We start from the raw sequence: 16,790 nt of genomic DNA, 5'->3' as shown, positions 1-16,790 counted from the left end.
GCCTGTGCACCCATGGAATTGTATTAATTCATTCAATCCCTGGTCTAATAGCTTGGATGACTAAATTTAAACTGAAGAGACCAGCAAAAAGGAGTGGATATCTACTCCTGGGATATCCACCTCTTGTTTTCTACTTCTGTTTTCAAATGCATTGATCTTACTGCACTTCTAAAAGTGTCTGTCAGAATCCTAAATATTGCTGCAACATTTTAAATAAAATTATGATATAATGTTCTAAAGAAAAATAAAACAAAGTAGACTTTCCTTTACCTTTTTTTTTTTTTACACTGTTTAGCTACTGAATTAATTCAGCAGTAAAAGACCCTTGCAAGAAAAAGGACAGAAAAAGAACTTTCTTTTAAAAAAATTAAATAAATTTCTGCACTGAAAAGGGAGGAATTGAATGGAGGAGGGTTTATCCATAGGATATACTTATAGGAGAATTTAGGTAGGCAAAAGCAGTGAAGGAACTCATCTCTGGAAGTTGGCACTCTTGCTTTCCTTTTAGAAACATTTTATATATGTGTGTGTATATGTGTATGTGTGTATATATATATATATATATATATATATATATATATATATATATATATCTTTTTTGTTTTATTTAAAATATTTCTGGAGTTGACACAGAGTTCTTAATGAATAAAAATGAAGAGGATATAAACAACCTCATTATCCAAAAGCTTGTTTTTTGATGATTGAGACATGATAAATTTTCTTTGTTTTCTATTTTTATTAAAATTGAGATAATCAAAGATTAAGGTTTTATTAGACTATAATATTTTAGGGACAGAGAAGATTTTTTAAGTACCCCAAGAAGCTGGTATAGTGCTACCATGTGATCATCAGTGATTAGATAACCTATAAACAAATTTTGTGACAGAAAAATTCTTAAAGATAAAAAGTTGTAATTTCTGAAAGTACCAAAGGTATATTAAAATTTTTTAGAAAGAAAACCTGACTTGTGATGTGTGCTACAAAACAACCACCACTACCCAACAATAAGAACACAACAGGAAAAACATGCAAATACATGAAACAAATCAACCCACAAAATTATTATGGTCTGGGATGGAAATTCTGGAAGGGTTTCAGACCCAGTATTTTCCCCCTTTCTTTTATCAATTTACTTTTAATTAAGTATTAAGGTTTATAATTAGAATGAGACAATGGGGTGACAGGAAAGAAAAATGCAGTCTTAAAGAGCGTTTAAGACACAGTGACCTATAGGCTGATTGCTCTTTTTTTGCAATTTACTATTGATTCTCAGAAACAACAGTATGATATCATGAATATTGGTCTAGTGCGATTTGATGCTCTCAGAGGAAGGAGTAAAGTATATAATCGGAGGCTTCGGCTAAGAGTCATTCTTTATTGATGACACCATTATGGCAATTAATGAAAGAGTTAAATTCATTTTTGGATAATGAACATTTTGGAGCAATTTTTTATTATAACTGCAGCTGCACACAGTAAGCTGAGCCAAATGACAATGGGGCTGCCTCCTTTTTCTCAGTACAAACTTACTTTTTTCTCCTTCATAAGCAATAGTGGAAAACTGTGTGTGATTAGGAAACAGTCTTAGGTTGGCTTTGGACGCTACTTAGCTTTGCAAATTTGAGAAAGTGATTTAATCCCTTTGGGTCTCATTTAAATCTTTAAACTTGGGGAAATAATATCTACTTAGCTGACAGGATTTCTGTGAGAATTAATGAATGAAATATAAAATGGCTATTGTCAGGCAGGTAGCAATCAATAATTTCTCGTTTCTTTTTCTTTTCATCCCTTCTTTAGATTAACACTTTACTGGTTTTAGCTGCAGTTCAGGGTTAAGATAATAGGATGGTGATCACAAACAATGTGATTTGGGAACATTTTATGCATTTTTATAGAAAGAGATTGAAAAGACACATTTCAGATTTAATCTAAAAAATCAGATCAGTACTTGACTCTTTAATTTTAGTTTCCAAAAGAGGTCTGAATTTAATGCAAGTTAAACAGAAATGACACATTTAAAAAGTTATTAATATGCTGGTGTGGAATGATTGCTTCACCTGGAAAATCTTCTTTTCCCTCTCCACTTCTAACGAAAACTTAGTCATAGCCAGTGTTATGTCTTTTAGGAAGGCTTTTCTAAACTTCTGCTCACTGTTGATTTCTCCTTTGTACCTACACACTATTCTACTTGTTCCTCTCTTAAAATGCCAAAGATAAAATGCTGTATGGTGTAAGTTATATTCTCTTACTGCCTTTACTAGTCATGAAGCTACTTGAGTGCAGAAAGGACTTAGTTACTCATTTTTTGCATCCTTTGCTGTACCTGACACTAATTCACTCTGAAAACCAAAGGTTCTCTGAAAAGTTTCAAAATTATACTATTTTTTAATACAGCAATTATGTTTGTCAAAGAGCACAAACTTCCAGTTATAAGATGAATAAGTTTGGGGGGAATCTAATGTATCCATACAGCATGGTGATTATAGCCAATAATACTGTATTGTATACTTGAAAGTTGCAAAGAGAATAGTTCTTAAATGTTCTCACCACAAAAAAAGTAATGGTAATTATGTGATGGGTTGGAGGTGTTAGCTAAGGCTATGATGGTAATCACTTTGTAATATATATGTATGTCAAATCAACATGTTGCACACTTTATACTTACAAAACGTTGTATGTCAATTATATCGCAATAAGCTGGAAATGTTTTTTTAAATAATAAAGAAAAATATTAATGGCCAGTCTTAGAACATCTAATCATACTTGGGTCAGTGGCTTAGTTTGTGGATGAACATGAATTTGTATTTGAGATGTTATTTTGCAAATTTAATATAGGGTGAACTCTGTGCTAGTAAAATTGTTTATAGTTTTTGGATGGAATTAAATATTTGAATATTCTGAAATGTTATTTAGTACTTTAACTTCTGGGGACTCTGCCACCTTATCAAATTCTAATTCATCTTAGACAGTGAAAAGAATCCTTTAACTCTCATAGTTGTGGAATGAAACACACCTAAGTGGAGTGTCTCTGTTACCTCAGGTACAATGCTAGGTGTTTGGGGAAAAAATGTGAAGGATGACTCTGTACTCTTGCCTGGTGATATCACATATAGTGACTAAAGATAAACATGTCTTTAAACATATCTTTAAACATTTTAAATATAAAATGTGGACATTTGTTAAATATTTAAAGTAAGAGGGAGGTCACCCTCCTACACTGTTGGTGGGAATGTAGATTGGTACAGCCACTATGAAGAACAGTATGGAGGTTCCTTAAAAAACTAAAAATAGAGCTACCATATGATCCAACAATCCCACTCCTGGGCATATATCCGGAGAAAAACATGGTCCGAAAGGATACAGGCACCCCAATGTTCATTGCAGTGCTGTTTACAATAGCCAAGACAAGGAAGCAACCTAAATGCCCATCGACAGAGGAAGAGAGAAAGAAGATGTGGTACATATATACAATGGAATATTACTCAGCCATTAAACAGAATGAGATAATGCCATTTGCAGCAACATGGATGGACCTAGAGATTGGCATACTAAGTGAAGTAAGTCAGACAGAGAAAGAGAAGTATCGTATGATATCGCTTATATGTGGAATCTAAAAAGAAGTAATACAAATGAACTTATTTACAAAACAGAAACAGACTCATAGACTTAGAGAATGAACTTATGGTTACCAGCGGGGAAGGGTGAGGGGACGGGATAGTTAGGGAGTTTGGAATAGACATGTACACACCGCTGTATTTAAAATGGATAACCAACAAGGACCTACTGTATAGCACAGGGAACTCTGCTCAATATTATGTAACAACCGATGTGGGAAAAGAATTTGAAAAAGAATAGATACATGTATATGTATAACTGAATCACTTTGCTGTACACCTGAAACTATCACAACATTGTTAATCAACTATACTCCAATATAAAATAAAAAGTTAAAAAAAAATAAAGAGGGAGGTCAGAAGAGTGACCTGTCCTTGAGTTCCTTAGCCATCTCCTCAGTGCCTACCTCAGCATATAACATCAATTTCCTTAATCTTCGGAAGCTCTGCTCACTGCTCAGGCATTATGAGAGTTTTGCTAGGTTCCTAGGACGGTTTACTAAACCCGACTCCGGGAGACTTCCCATAATCAGCTGCTCCATTAGATGACAACCTAATCTTTTAAAATTCGTTAGAGAACAGCCTTCTATTTCAGTATATGATTGCCACCCTAGTCAGGAATTTTTTTCTGAACCCACTGAAAATACTTCCTTTCTCTATGTTGGCGTTCCAGTGTTGTGTTGAGGATGAATATTAGCAGATATATATATGAAAGTGGAAAAACATGTATTTTCAACCCAACTGTGATAATATTTCCAGTGATTAGAAGCATTTAGAAGACTAGGTTATTGTGGGATAATACTGGGTGTCCCAAAGGTCACGAATGTAGGCTAAACTTATTTTTGAAGAATGTTAGTTATATTTTTAAAAAAATGCTCTGAATATTTTCTTCAGCCTCCAGACACCTTTACTGGTGATGTCCTTGTAAATATACTACAGTGTCCCAAAGTCTGGACACATAGAGGAAACAGAATATTCACTGTACTTTTTTTTTCCAATTAGCAAGGTGGTAGAATCCATTTCTTTTATACTTTATTGGGGATGATTATGTTTCTCTGCTTCATAGACAGGATGGCTTTTCAAATGGATCAAGAAAAATTAAGGATTATGAAATAATAATCATAGTAATAACAGTAACAACCATATGATCATAATAACAAGCAGCAGTAGCAGAAAGCTCAGGCCAAAGTGGAAAATTAGGTTTTCTAGAAGCTCCTGTTCTCCATTGTGTGACCTTACAATGAGAATCATTTCTCAAGCTTCTAGGCTACCAAAGCACAGATGCATGATGCATAAACAAATAAGTAATCACATGAGTGGTGTCCTTTGGGGGTTTAGATCTTATTCTGGTGACCCCAGGAAGCTGACCAGAGAGAAAGGGGCAAAAAAAAGTGCAGGATATTTATCTTTACGTTTTTGAAAATGCTTTTGATCAGCAGAGCTGGAACAAGTTTCTGTGCTTTTGTGGGAACCACAAATGTTCCAGGGGAGGAAGGGAGACCAAGAGCAGTTTGCTCTTTCAGGAACTTCAAAGCCCATTCATCTAAAGATGTGGCCATTACCATTTTGGCTTCCTCGCTGTGCCTTGGATGGCCCTGGACTTTTCAAGAGGAGAGCCTTGCTGGGTTGGGGCCAGCTCACACATATTCCTTAGAGTGCAGTGTCCCAGAAAATCTGCCCTTCCCAGCCTGTGCTCTGTGATTACCCCTCCAACCAGGAGTGAACCTTCTACCTACGGGAATGAGTCAGACGCAGAGGTGAATGGGGCAGCAAGGCTGGACTACCCATTTTCTGCCTCTGCCCCTCTTTCAGGTGTGGACAATTGTAAACATAAGAACAAAGCTAGACCATCTCCGTGAGGCTCCAGGCCTCTGATCTCAGTAGTCTGTTTCTTTGCTGGTACCAGGAGATAAGTGTGCCACAAAAAAAAAAAAAAAAAAAAAAGAGAAAGAAAGAAATAGAGAAAGAAAAGCAACTAACAAACGAATGAGCAAAAATCCTGTCACAGCTGAGTGTCCTACTATCCAGCCCATTATGACTACCAGGTCCAGCAGTAACAAGGAGATGCCCTCTTCACTTATAATTCAAGCCTTGGGAATAAGGCTTGAATTAAGATTTGTTCAGTGAATTTAGATTTATTCTGGACATAAGATACACAATGATTTTCCAATCCAAAGTAAAACTCAAAACCAAAATAGAACACAAAATTTAAGGCAAGACCCTACTATTGCAGCCCCACTAATTCTTTTTTTAAATTGTTATTTTATGTTGGAGTATCATTGATTTACAATGTTGTGTTAGTTTCAGGTGTACAGCAAAGTTATACCTATATATATATCCATTCTTTTTCAGATTCTTTTCCCATATCGGTTATACAGAATATTGAGTATAGTTCCCTGTGTTATACAGTAGGTCCTGTTGATTATCTATTTTAAATATAGTAGTGTGGATATGTTAATTCCAACCTCCTAATTTATCTGCATCCCCCCTACTTTTCCTCTTTGGTAACCATAAATTTGTTTTCTAAGTCTGTAAGTCTGTTTCTGTTTTGTAAATAAGTACATTTGTATCATTTTTTTAGATTCCACATATAAGTGATATCATATGATATTTGTCTTTCTTTGTCTGACTTACTTCATTTAGTATGAAAATCTCTAGGTCCATCCATCTTGCTGCAAATGGCATTATTTCATTCTTTTTTATGCAGCCCCACTAGTTCTGCTTCTATACTTTGAGACTGTTCTGCGGACTGGCTGCTGGTATAAGCCCCATGAAGCTGGGACCCCATCTGTCTTGTTAACTGTTGGGTCTCCAGGTCCCAGCATAAAGTATAAACTTATCTTTGGAATCAGTGGCTACATTCAGGACCTTATGGTTTGCTCTGTCACCTATTTATTATGTGATCTTGGATAAATTTCCTGTTGTGTAAAATTCTCAGTTTTTCCATTCTCAAACATTTTAGCCCAGGCCTGCAAATCACGCAAAGGAATGTCATGAGTGTTATTCCTAAGATAATGCATCCTCGACGCTGGCTGTGTCTTGGAGCACCTCTGGCAGTATGCACAGTAAGTGGGAGTGCTTTCTTTTTTCTTTTCATTTGGGTGCACTCTGGTTACCACGTCACCCTGACAGCTGAGTTCACTTTTATGTGCTTCAGTGAGTGAAGATCATAATGCTGACATCCTGAATTTCCAACTCTGTCAAGTGAGGAGTAGAAGCAAGTTCATCTTTCAGGAAGGCCTTTTGTAACTCTATGATTTTAGTCTATTCCATTTTCTGGAACTCGTCTCAGAATAAAAAGTGAGAGAGATTATATTGTACTGTGAACACATAAAATGACAGTGACATTGCATTTCTTTGAACGTTTAATAGCCCTCTCTGTTTCCTCTGTTTGTAACTGCCTTGGGTAGTTTAAGCTTTCCTTTTACATGATGAGTGCATGGAATTTTATTCAAAATAATTTGGGAAAGTCTCGTGCCACGAAACGTAATTCTCATTTAAATATTTATTTTAGAATTCAAGATGACATGGCTCTTTCAGATGGAGAAATTTTACTAATAAAAAATGCTTTGAAGCTTTTTTTTTTTTTTTTTTTTAATATCGTAAGGTGTAGAGTCTAAGGCTCAGCTTCCAAAGTTCGGGTGTTTTATGAATCACCTTAGCTCCAAATAATTGAGAAAGTGTCCCAGGAGCATTAAAGGGATAATAAAAAGGAGCACAAGAAGAAACCTATTTTGAACTTATTTACTGATCGTCTTTCATTCCTTTAATAAACATTCCATTAATAGTGAGAGTATGTCAGAAACTGTGTTAGGTGTTTGGTATCAAAGTCCTCAACTTCCCAGAGTTCTTCTGTTACGTATAAAAGCAGCACTGGATCTGATGACTTGGATTTCAACCTTGTTCCCTGCCACTAACCAGATGATGATCTTGGGCAAATCACATTCACTTTTGGGGCTTCATCTATAAAACAGGGACAAACAAGAGATCCACTGCTAATGCTCTTTGGTTTTAAATTTGCCTCAAATACGAAGATAGAACATAACTAATGGACGGTGCTTAGGTTAAAAAAAAAGCCAGCCATTCTAGAAGCATATACTTTTCTTTCTTGAAATTAATTTGTTAATGAAAAAAACATACACATTTAATTTTCACAAAAAGAATCACATTATAAATCTATCGACTGTTTTTCTCATTCTGTATTCCTTCGGTAAACATTGATATAATGTGCAACTCTGTACCCGAAAATGTGTTGGGTATTTGAGATCAGAGATGAGACATATGTTCTCTGCCTTGAAAAAAGCTCACAATCTAGTAACGGAGATAGAGAAGGAAATATGAATTTGGGTGTTAAGTGCTATTTATAATCAACAAATATTTACTGAACGTCTACTATGCTTGGGCTACATCAGTGAATAAAACCGACAATAATTTGTTTTCGTGGAGTTTATATTCAAGTGTGAAGATCAAACAATAAAGAATAAACATGAAAATGTTCATGTGGTATGAGAGAAGGTGAAAAAATCATGGAGTAAATAAAAGTAGAGCAGGTTAAAGGGAAATAGGGCACACGTGGTGGGGTTGGAGGCAGTGAGTTGCAGTCTTAAGAAGGATTGCCAGGTGGGTCTCAATAAGAGGCTGGGGTTTAAGTAAAGCTTGACGGAAGTAAGATGTCTGGGGAAAGGGCATTACAACCAGAGGGAACTGGGGGTGGGAAAGCCCTAAGTTTGGAAACAAAGGTGGCTGGAGTGAAGTGAGCAAGAGGGAGAGTAAAAGGTGATGACAGAGGAGCAGCAAGGGATTGCGGGGGGAGGGCAGATCAGGTAGGACCTTGTAGAACACTGTAAGGACTTTGACTTTGACTGTGAGTGACATGGGGGAACTCCCTAAGAGGTTTTGAGCAGAGGAGTGGCTCGCTCTGGCTTACACTATAAAAGGGCATCCTGGCTGTTGTGTTGTGGCTGCGTTGGAGGTGGCCAAGAGTAAATCAATTCGGAGACTATTCTAGGGATGCAGTGTTGAGGTGTTGCTGGCTTGGACCAGGGTAGTAGCAGTTGAGATGGAATAAGTGAAGGTGCTAGATAGGGCAGAAGGGGCTGGGGTGAGAGTGTTCTAGGTGGAGGAAACAGCATAGACAGAGGGCACAAAGGCAAAAATAAAGGTGCGTGCTTGGCGAACTGCAAGTAGTCTTAATGGAAGGAAGGGTGAATGCTGGGTGTGTGGCAGGAGATGAGTCTAGAGAAGTCATTAGATCTTACGCCAGGAGAATTTACTGTTTAGAAGAAACTTTAGCAAAGCATAGTTCTGCCAAATCTCTTTCGCAAAAGGAATATTCATATTGGGTTAACTTCAAGGAATGCGCATGGTGGCCATTGCTGGAACTTGCTAGTAGGGATATACCAAGGGACAGAGGAGTATTCTCAGGAGGCTTAGCTCTTCCATTCTGAGAGGGCTAGCGCTCTAAGGGCATTGGCTACAACTGTCTGTCAGAAGAATCCCAGAGTAAATGCGTGGACTTCAGGCAGCTGGCTGGAAGAGGGCTTTTTTGATCTGAGCAAAGATTGTGTAGTGTTTGCTAAGCGTTCACTACTGTGCCTAGTCCACTACCTCAATATTCAAGTTAGAAAATCAGAGATACTACTTCAGAAAAAAAAAATGTAAAACAGACGTGCTTTTCAATAGCTAACTAGGTTAGCCTTATTATTTAATATACATATTTAGCTAATTCATCATCTCAGTATCCTCCAGTAGTAAGGCATTTTCTTGTCCAAGTCTCACTGCTATGCATATGTACCTGGTGGCTGGTCTAAATTCCCTCTTTTCTGTAGTTGGAATCTGTTTTTCACCCTTCTATTCTCTTCAGAGATGGAGAATGATTGGCAATGTCAAGCAAATTGAGAAGGTGAAAATAGCACTTTGTGGTCAGGTCTGCACAGCCAAACTAAATTGTAGAATCAAACTCAGTAATTGAACAAGTAGACAAAAAGAAGATCCTGTTGGGTGATCCTCTCGGCCTGAACCAAGATGGCGGAGTAGAAGGACGTGCTCTCACTCCCTCTTGTGAGAACACCAGAATCACAACTAGCTGCTGGACAGTCATCAACAGGAAGACACTAAAACTCACCAAAAAAGATACCCCACATCCAAAGACAAAGGAGAACCCACAGTGAGATGGTAGGAGGGGCACAATCACAGCAAAATCAAATCCCATAACTGCTGGGTGGGTGACTCACAGACTGGAGAACACTTATACCACAGAAGTCCACCCACTGGAGTGAAGGTTCTGAGCCCCACATCAGGCTTCCCAACCTGGGGGTCTGGCAACAGGAGGAGGAATTCCTAGAGAATCAGACTTTGAAGGCTAGTGGGATTTGATGGCAGGACTTCGACAGGACTGGGGGAAACAGAGACTGCACTCTTGGAGGGCACACACAAAGTAGTGTGCACATCGGGACCCAGGGGAAGGAGCAGTGACCCCATAGGAGACTGAACCAGACCTACCTGCTAGTGTCAGAGGGCCTCCTGCAGAGGCGGGGGGTGGCTGTAGCTCACCGTGGGGACAAGGACACTGGCAGCAGAAGTTCTGGGAAGTACTCCTTGGCGTGAGCCCTCCCAGAGTCTGCCATTAGCCCCACCAAAGAGCCCAGGTAGGCTCCAGTGTTGGGTTGCCTCAGGCCAAACAACCAACAGTGAGGGCACCCAGCCCCACCCATCAGCAGTCAGGTGGATTAAAGTTTTACTAAGCTCTGCCCACCAGAGCAACAGTCAGCTCTACCCACCACCAGTCCCTCCCATCAAGAAACTTGCACAAGCCTCTTAGATAGCCTCATCCACCAGAGGGCAGACAGCAGAAGCAAGAAGAACTGCAATCCTGCAGCCTGTGGAACAAAAACCACATTCACAGAAAGATAGACAAGATGAAAAGGCAGAGGGCTATGTACCAGATGAAGGAACAAGATAAAACCCCAGAAAAACAACTAAAAGAAGTGGAGATAGGCAACCATCCAGAAAAAGAATTCAGAATAATGATAGTGAAGATGATCCAGGACCTTGGAAAAACAATGGAGGCAAAGATCGAGAAGATGCAAGAAATGTTTAACAAAGACCTTGAAGAGTTAAAGAACAAACAAACAGAGATGAACAATACAATAACTGAAATGAAAACTACACTAGAAGGAATCAATAGCAGAATAACTGAGGCAGAAGAAAGGATAAGTGACCTGGAAGACAGAATAGTGGAATTCACTGCTGCGGAGCAGAATAAAGAAAAAAGAATGAAAAGAAATGAAGACAACTTAAGAGATCTCTGGGACAATATTAAATGCAACAACATTCACATTATAGGGGTCCCAGAAGGAGAAGAGAGAGAGAAAGGACCCGAGAAAATATTTGAAGAGATTATAGTCGAAAACTTCCGTAACATGGGAAAGGAAATAGCCACCCAAGTTCAGGAAGAGCAGAGAGTACCATACAGGATAAACCCAAGGAAAAACACGCTGAGACACATAGTAATCAAATGGGCAAAAATGAAAGACAAAAATTATTGAAAGCAGCAGGGGAAAAATGACAAATAACATACAAGGGAACTCCCATAAGGTTTACGGCTGATTTCTCAGCAGAAACTCTACAAGCCAGAAGGGATTGGCATGATATAGTTAAAGTGATGAAAGGGCAGAACCTACAACCAAGATTACTCTACCCGGCAAAGATCTCATTCAGATTTGATGGAGAAATCAAAAGCTTTACAGACAAGCAAAAGCTAAAAGAATTCAGCACCACCAAACCAGCTCTACAACAAATGCTAAAGGAACTTCTCTAAGTGGGAAACACAAGAGAAGAAAAGGACCTACAAAAACAAACCCAAAACAATCAAGAAAATGGTCATAGGAACATACATATTGATAATTACCTTAAACGTGAATGGATTAAATGCTCCAACCAAAAGACACAGCCTTGCTGAATGGATACAAAAACAAGACCCATCTATATGCTGTCTACAAGAGACCCACTTCAGACCTAGGGACACATACAGACTGAAAGTGAGGGGATGGAAAAAGATATTCCATGCAAATGGAAATCAAAAGAAAGCTAGAGTAGCAATACTCATATCAGATCAAATAGACTTTAAAATAAAGAATGTTACAAGAGACAAGGAAGGACACTACACATTAATCAAGGGATCAATCCAAGAAGAAGATATAACAATTATAAATATATATGCACCCAACATAGGAGCACCTCAATACATAAGGCAACTGCTAACAACTATAAAAGAGGAAACTGACAGTAGCACAATAATAGTAGGGGACTTTAACACCTCACTTACACCAATGGACAGATCATCCAAAATGAAAATAAATAAGAAAACAGAAGCTTTAAATGACACAATGGACCAGATAGATTTAATTTATATTTATAGGACATTCCATCCAAAACAGCAGATTACACTTTCTTCTCCAGTGCGCACGGAACATTCTCCAGGATAGATCCCATCTTGGGTCACAAATCAAGCCTCAGTAAATTTAAGAAAATTGAAATCATATCAAGCATCTTTTCTGACCACAACGCTATGAGATTAGAAATGAATTACAGGGAAAAAAACCGTAAAAAACACAAACACATGGAGGCTAAACAATACGTTACTAAATAACCAAGAGATCACTGAAGAAGTCAAAGAGGAAATCAGAAAATACCTAGAGACAAATGACAATGAAAACACGATGATCCAAAACCTATGGGATGCAGCAAAAGCAGTTCTAAGAGGGAATTTTATAGCTATACAAACCTACGTCAAGAAACAAGGAAAATCTCAAATAAACAATCTAACCTTACACCTGAAGGAACTAGAGAAAGAAGAACAAACGAAACCCAAAGTTAGCAGAAGGAAGGAAATCATAAAGATCAGAGCAGAAATAAATGAAATAGAAACAGAGAAAACAATAGGTAAGATCAATAAAACTAAAAGCTGGTTCTTTGAGAACATAAACAAAATTGATAAACCATTAGCCAGACTCATCAAGAAAAAGAGGGAGAGGACTCAAATCAATAAAATTAGAAATGAAACAGGAGAAGTTACAACAGACACCACAGAAATACAAAGCATCTTAAGAGACTACTACAAGCAGCTCTATGCCAATAAAACGGACAACCTGGAAGAAATGGAAAAATTCTTAGAAAGGTATAACCTTCCAAGACTGAACCAGGAAGAAATAGAAAATATGAACAGACCAATCACAAGTAATGAAATTGAAACTGTGATTAAAAATCTTCCAACAAACAAAAGTCCAGGACCAGATGGCTTCACAGGTGAATTCTATCAAACATTTAGAGAAGAGCTAACACCCATCCTTCTCAAACTCTTCCAAAAAATTGCAGAGGAAGGAACGCTCCCAAACTCATTCTACGAGGCCACCATCACCCTGATACCAAAACCAGACAAAGACACTACAAAAAAAGAAAATTACAGACCGATATCACTGATGAATATAGATGCAAACATCCTCAACAAAATGCTAGCAAACAGAATCCAACAACACATTAAAAGGATCATACACCATGATCAAGTGGGATTTATCCCAGGGATGCAAGGATTCTTCAATATACGCAAATCACTCAATGTGATACACCATATTAACAAACTGAAGAATAAAAACCATATGATCATCTCAATAGATGCAGAAAAAGCTTTTGACAAAATTCAACACCGATTTATGATAAAAACTCTCCAGAAAGTGGGCACAGAGGGAACCTACCTCAACATAATAAAGGCCATATACGACAAACCCACAGAAAACATCATTCTCAATGGTGAAAAACTGAAACCATTTCCTCAAAGATCAGGAACAAGACAAGGATGTCCACTCTCACCACTATTATTCAACATAGTTTTGGAAGACCTAGCCACGGCAATCAGAGAAGAAAAAGAAATAAAAGGAATACAAATTGGAAAAGAAGAAGTAAACCTGTCACTGTTTGCAGATGACATGACACTATACATAGAGTATCCTAAAGATGCCACCAGAAAACTACTAGAGCTAATCAATGAATTTGGTAATGTTGCAGGATACAAAATTGATGCACAGAAATCTCTTGCATTCCTATACACTAATGATGAAGAATCTGAAAGAGAAATTAAGGAAACACTCCCATTTACCACTGCAACAAAAACAATAAAATGCCTAGGAATAAACCTGCCTAGGGAGACAAAAGACCTGTATGCAGAAAAGTATGAGACACTGATGAAAGAAATTAACGATGATGCCAACAGATGGAGAGATATACCATGTTCTTGGATTGGAAGAATCAATATTGTGAAAATGACTATACTACCCAAAGCAATCTACAGATTCAATGCAATCCCTATCAAATTACCCATGGCATTTTTTAAGGAACTAGAACAAAAAAATCTTAAAATTTGTATGGAGACACAAAAGACCCCGAAGAGCCAAAGCAGTCTTGAGGGAAAAAAACGGAGCTGGAGGAATCAGACTCCCTGACTTCAGACTATACTACAAAGCTACAGTAATCAAGACAATATGGTACTGGCACAAAAACAGAAACATAGATCAATGGAACAAGATAGAAAGCCCAGAGATAAACCCACGCACCTATGGTCAACTAATCTATGACAAAGGAGGCAAGGATATACAATGGAGAAAAGATATTCTCTTCAATAAGTGGTGCTGGGAAAACTGGACAGCTACATGTAAAAGAATGAAATTAGAATACTCCCTAACACCATACACAAAAATAAACTCAAAATGGATTCGAGACCCAAATGTAAGACCAGACACTATAAAACTCTTAGAGGAAAACATAGGAAGAACACTCTTTGGCATAAATCACAGCAAGATCTTTTTTGATCCACCACCTAGAGTCATGGAAATAAAAAGAAAAATAAACAAATGGGACCTAATGAAAGTTAAAAGCTTTTGCACAGCAAAGAAAACCATAAAGAAGACGAAAAGGCAACCCTCACAATGGGAGAAAATATTTGCAAACGAATCAACAGACAAAGGATTAATCTCCAAAATATATAAACAGCTCATGTAGCTCAATATTAAAAAAAAATAACCCAATCCAAAAATGGGCAGAAGACCTAAATAGACATTTCTCCAAAGAAGACATACAGATGGCCAAGAATCACATGAAAAGCTGCTCAACATCACTAATTATTAGAGAAATGCAAATCAAAACTACAATGAGGTATCACCTCACACCAGTTAGAATGGGCATCATCTGAAAATCTGCAAACAACAAGTACTGGAGAGGGTGTGGAGAAAAGGGAACCCTCTTGCACTGTTGGTGGGAATGTAAATTGATACAGCCAGTATGGAGAACAGTATGGAGGTTCCTTAAAAAACTAAAAATAGAAGTACCATATGATCCAGCAATCCCACTACTGGGCATATACCCTGAGAAAACCATAATTCAAAAAGACACGTGCACCCCAATGTTCATTGCAGCACTATTTACAATAGCCAGGTCATGGAAGCAACCTAAATGCCCATCAACAGACCAATGGATAAAGACTATGTGGTACATATATACAATGGAATATTACTCAGCCACAAAAAGGAATGAAATCGGGTCATTTGTTGAGACGTGGATGGATCTAGAGACTGTCATACAGAGTGAAGTAAGTCAGAAAGGGAAAAACAGATATCGTATATTAACGCATGTATGTGGACCCTAGAAAAATGGCACAGATGAACTGGTTTGCAGGGCAGAAGTTGAGACACAGATGTAGAGAACAAACGTATGGACACCAAGCGGGGAAAGCAGCAGGGGGGTGGGGGGTGCTGGTGTGATGAATTGGGCGATTGGGATTGACATGTATACACTGATGTGTATAAACTGATGACTAATAAGAACCTGCTGTATAAAAAAATAAATAAAATAAAATTCAAAAATTCAAAAAAAAAAAAAAAAAGAAGATCCTGTTGTTTTATTTATCCAAATAATGGCCTTATTTTTTCACTTTTCTTTGCCATTTCAGACTCAGTCAGTGAAATGAAGGAAAATATTTTGCTTACAGAAAACACCTTGTAAAGGCTCTCTGAAATCCAAGAGGTTTGTTTCTATTAGCTGTTGATGAACGGATATATTTGTATATTTGCATACTAAGGAGTAATGAACTAGAATAACAGAGTTAATTAATACTTGTGGTGCATAAAGATAAATGGTTACCCCAAGGGTGGTCTGAAAGGGGAGAAGGATGCTAATCTTATCCATCTTTAAGAATTAAGTGCATTGTAGATGCTATTTATAGACACCTGAGAGTTCATTTATATTTAAAGATATTCTTTTTTACTGACTCTGTGGTCCAATCTTATATTCTGGAGATGTCAGTGTGAACTGATCTGGGATTTAAAGATAAACCCTGAATTAATAAATAAATATGTGGAACACACACACAAACACACACATTCCTATATGGAATATACCTGTGGGAGTACAGGGCACAGGAAAGTTTTAATCTTTACCATTTACAGTGGTCATTCTAATGATAAAGGTGGTATCCATCAGATGAATAGGAGGGAATACTGACATAATTGATCTCCACTACTCTTGGCTCCCTCTGGGTGGAATGAAGAAAGGATGTGCAAAAATGCAGTCTGGTAATTTTTGTGCTTACTTTTAAGGCTAGTTTAGGGGTTAGAGTTCTAGAATAGGAGCCAATTGTCATGAGGTCTTTTCTCAGTACTACCAGTGATTTTTCAGGCCATTTGACTTCTGAGTGATTATCGGTAAGGGAGATGTGAGAACTGCCACTTGCTCCAATGATAGTATGATTTGAGCATACAAACTTTCATGTCTTGGATGATAAATCAATTGAAACAGACTCTGCAGACTAGAATGATGCCCTAGTGGCATGGGAGATGATTAGCAACTTAGACAATGAAAGCATTTTATCACTGTAATATTTTTGGCATCAAAATCTTTTGTGCCCAATAATATTACTTACCATTTTAGAATTTAGGATTAAGCTAAAATCCCCAAAACTGGTACCTTAATGCACTGATATCACATGCACCTTAGAGGAGAATACAGTTCTATAGATTTCTTGCTTTTTATATATTAGTAGTGCATTAAAACACAGTGCTATATTGAGAAATGTTTAGACCACATTTATAAAGAAATGAAGGAGCAGCAATAACCACTTTGAATACAGCT

General features: G+C 37.6%; 2 protein-coding genes across 4 annotated transcripts in view; one reads left to right on the top strand and one right to left on the bottom strand.

The window, feature by feature from the left end:
• The window catches only part of GRM3 (glutamate metabotropic receptor 3), a 104,540-nt gene that overhangs the window by 65,796 nt on the left and 21,954 nt on the right, over window positions 1–16,790 (bottom strand). The gene's annotated exons all lie outside the window — the stretch shown is intronic.
• Window positions 1–16,790, top strand: part of ELAPOR2 (endosome-lysosome associated apoptosis and autophagy regulator family member 2) — a 290,466-nt gene that overhangs the window by 261,426 nt on the left and 12,250 nt on the right. Inside the window, exon 24 of the transcript XR_011074820.1 lies at window positions 6,577–6,679. The gene's annotated coding sequence lies outside the window, so the exon portion shown is untranslated. The remainder of the gene's footprint in view (window positions 1–6,576; window positions 6,680–16,790) is intronic.

This window comes from Eschrichtius robustus, chromosome 8, assembly GCF_028021215.1.
Source record: "Eschrichtius robustus isolate mEscRob2 chromosome 8, mEscRob2.pri, whole genome shotgun sequence".
NCBI lineage: Eukaryota > Metazoa > Chordata > Mammalia > Artiodactyla > Eschrichtiidae > Eschrichtius > Eschrichtius robustus.
The sequence above is the reverse complement of the archived record's forward strand: the minus strand, read 5'-3'. Positions and strand labels throughout refer to the sequence as shown.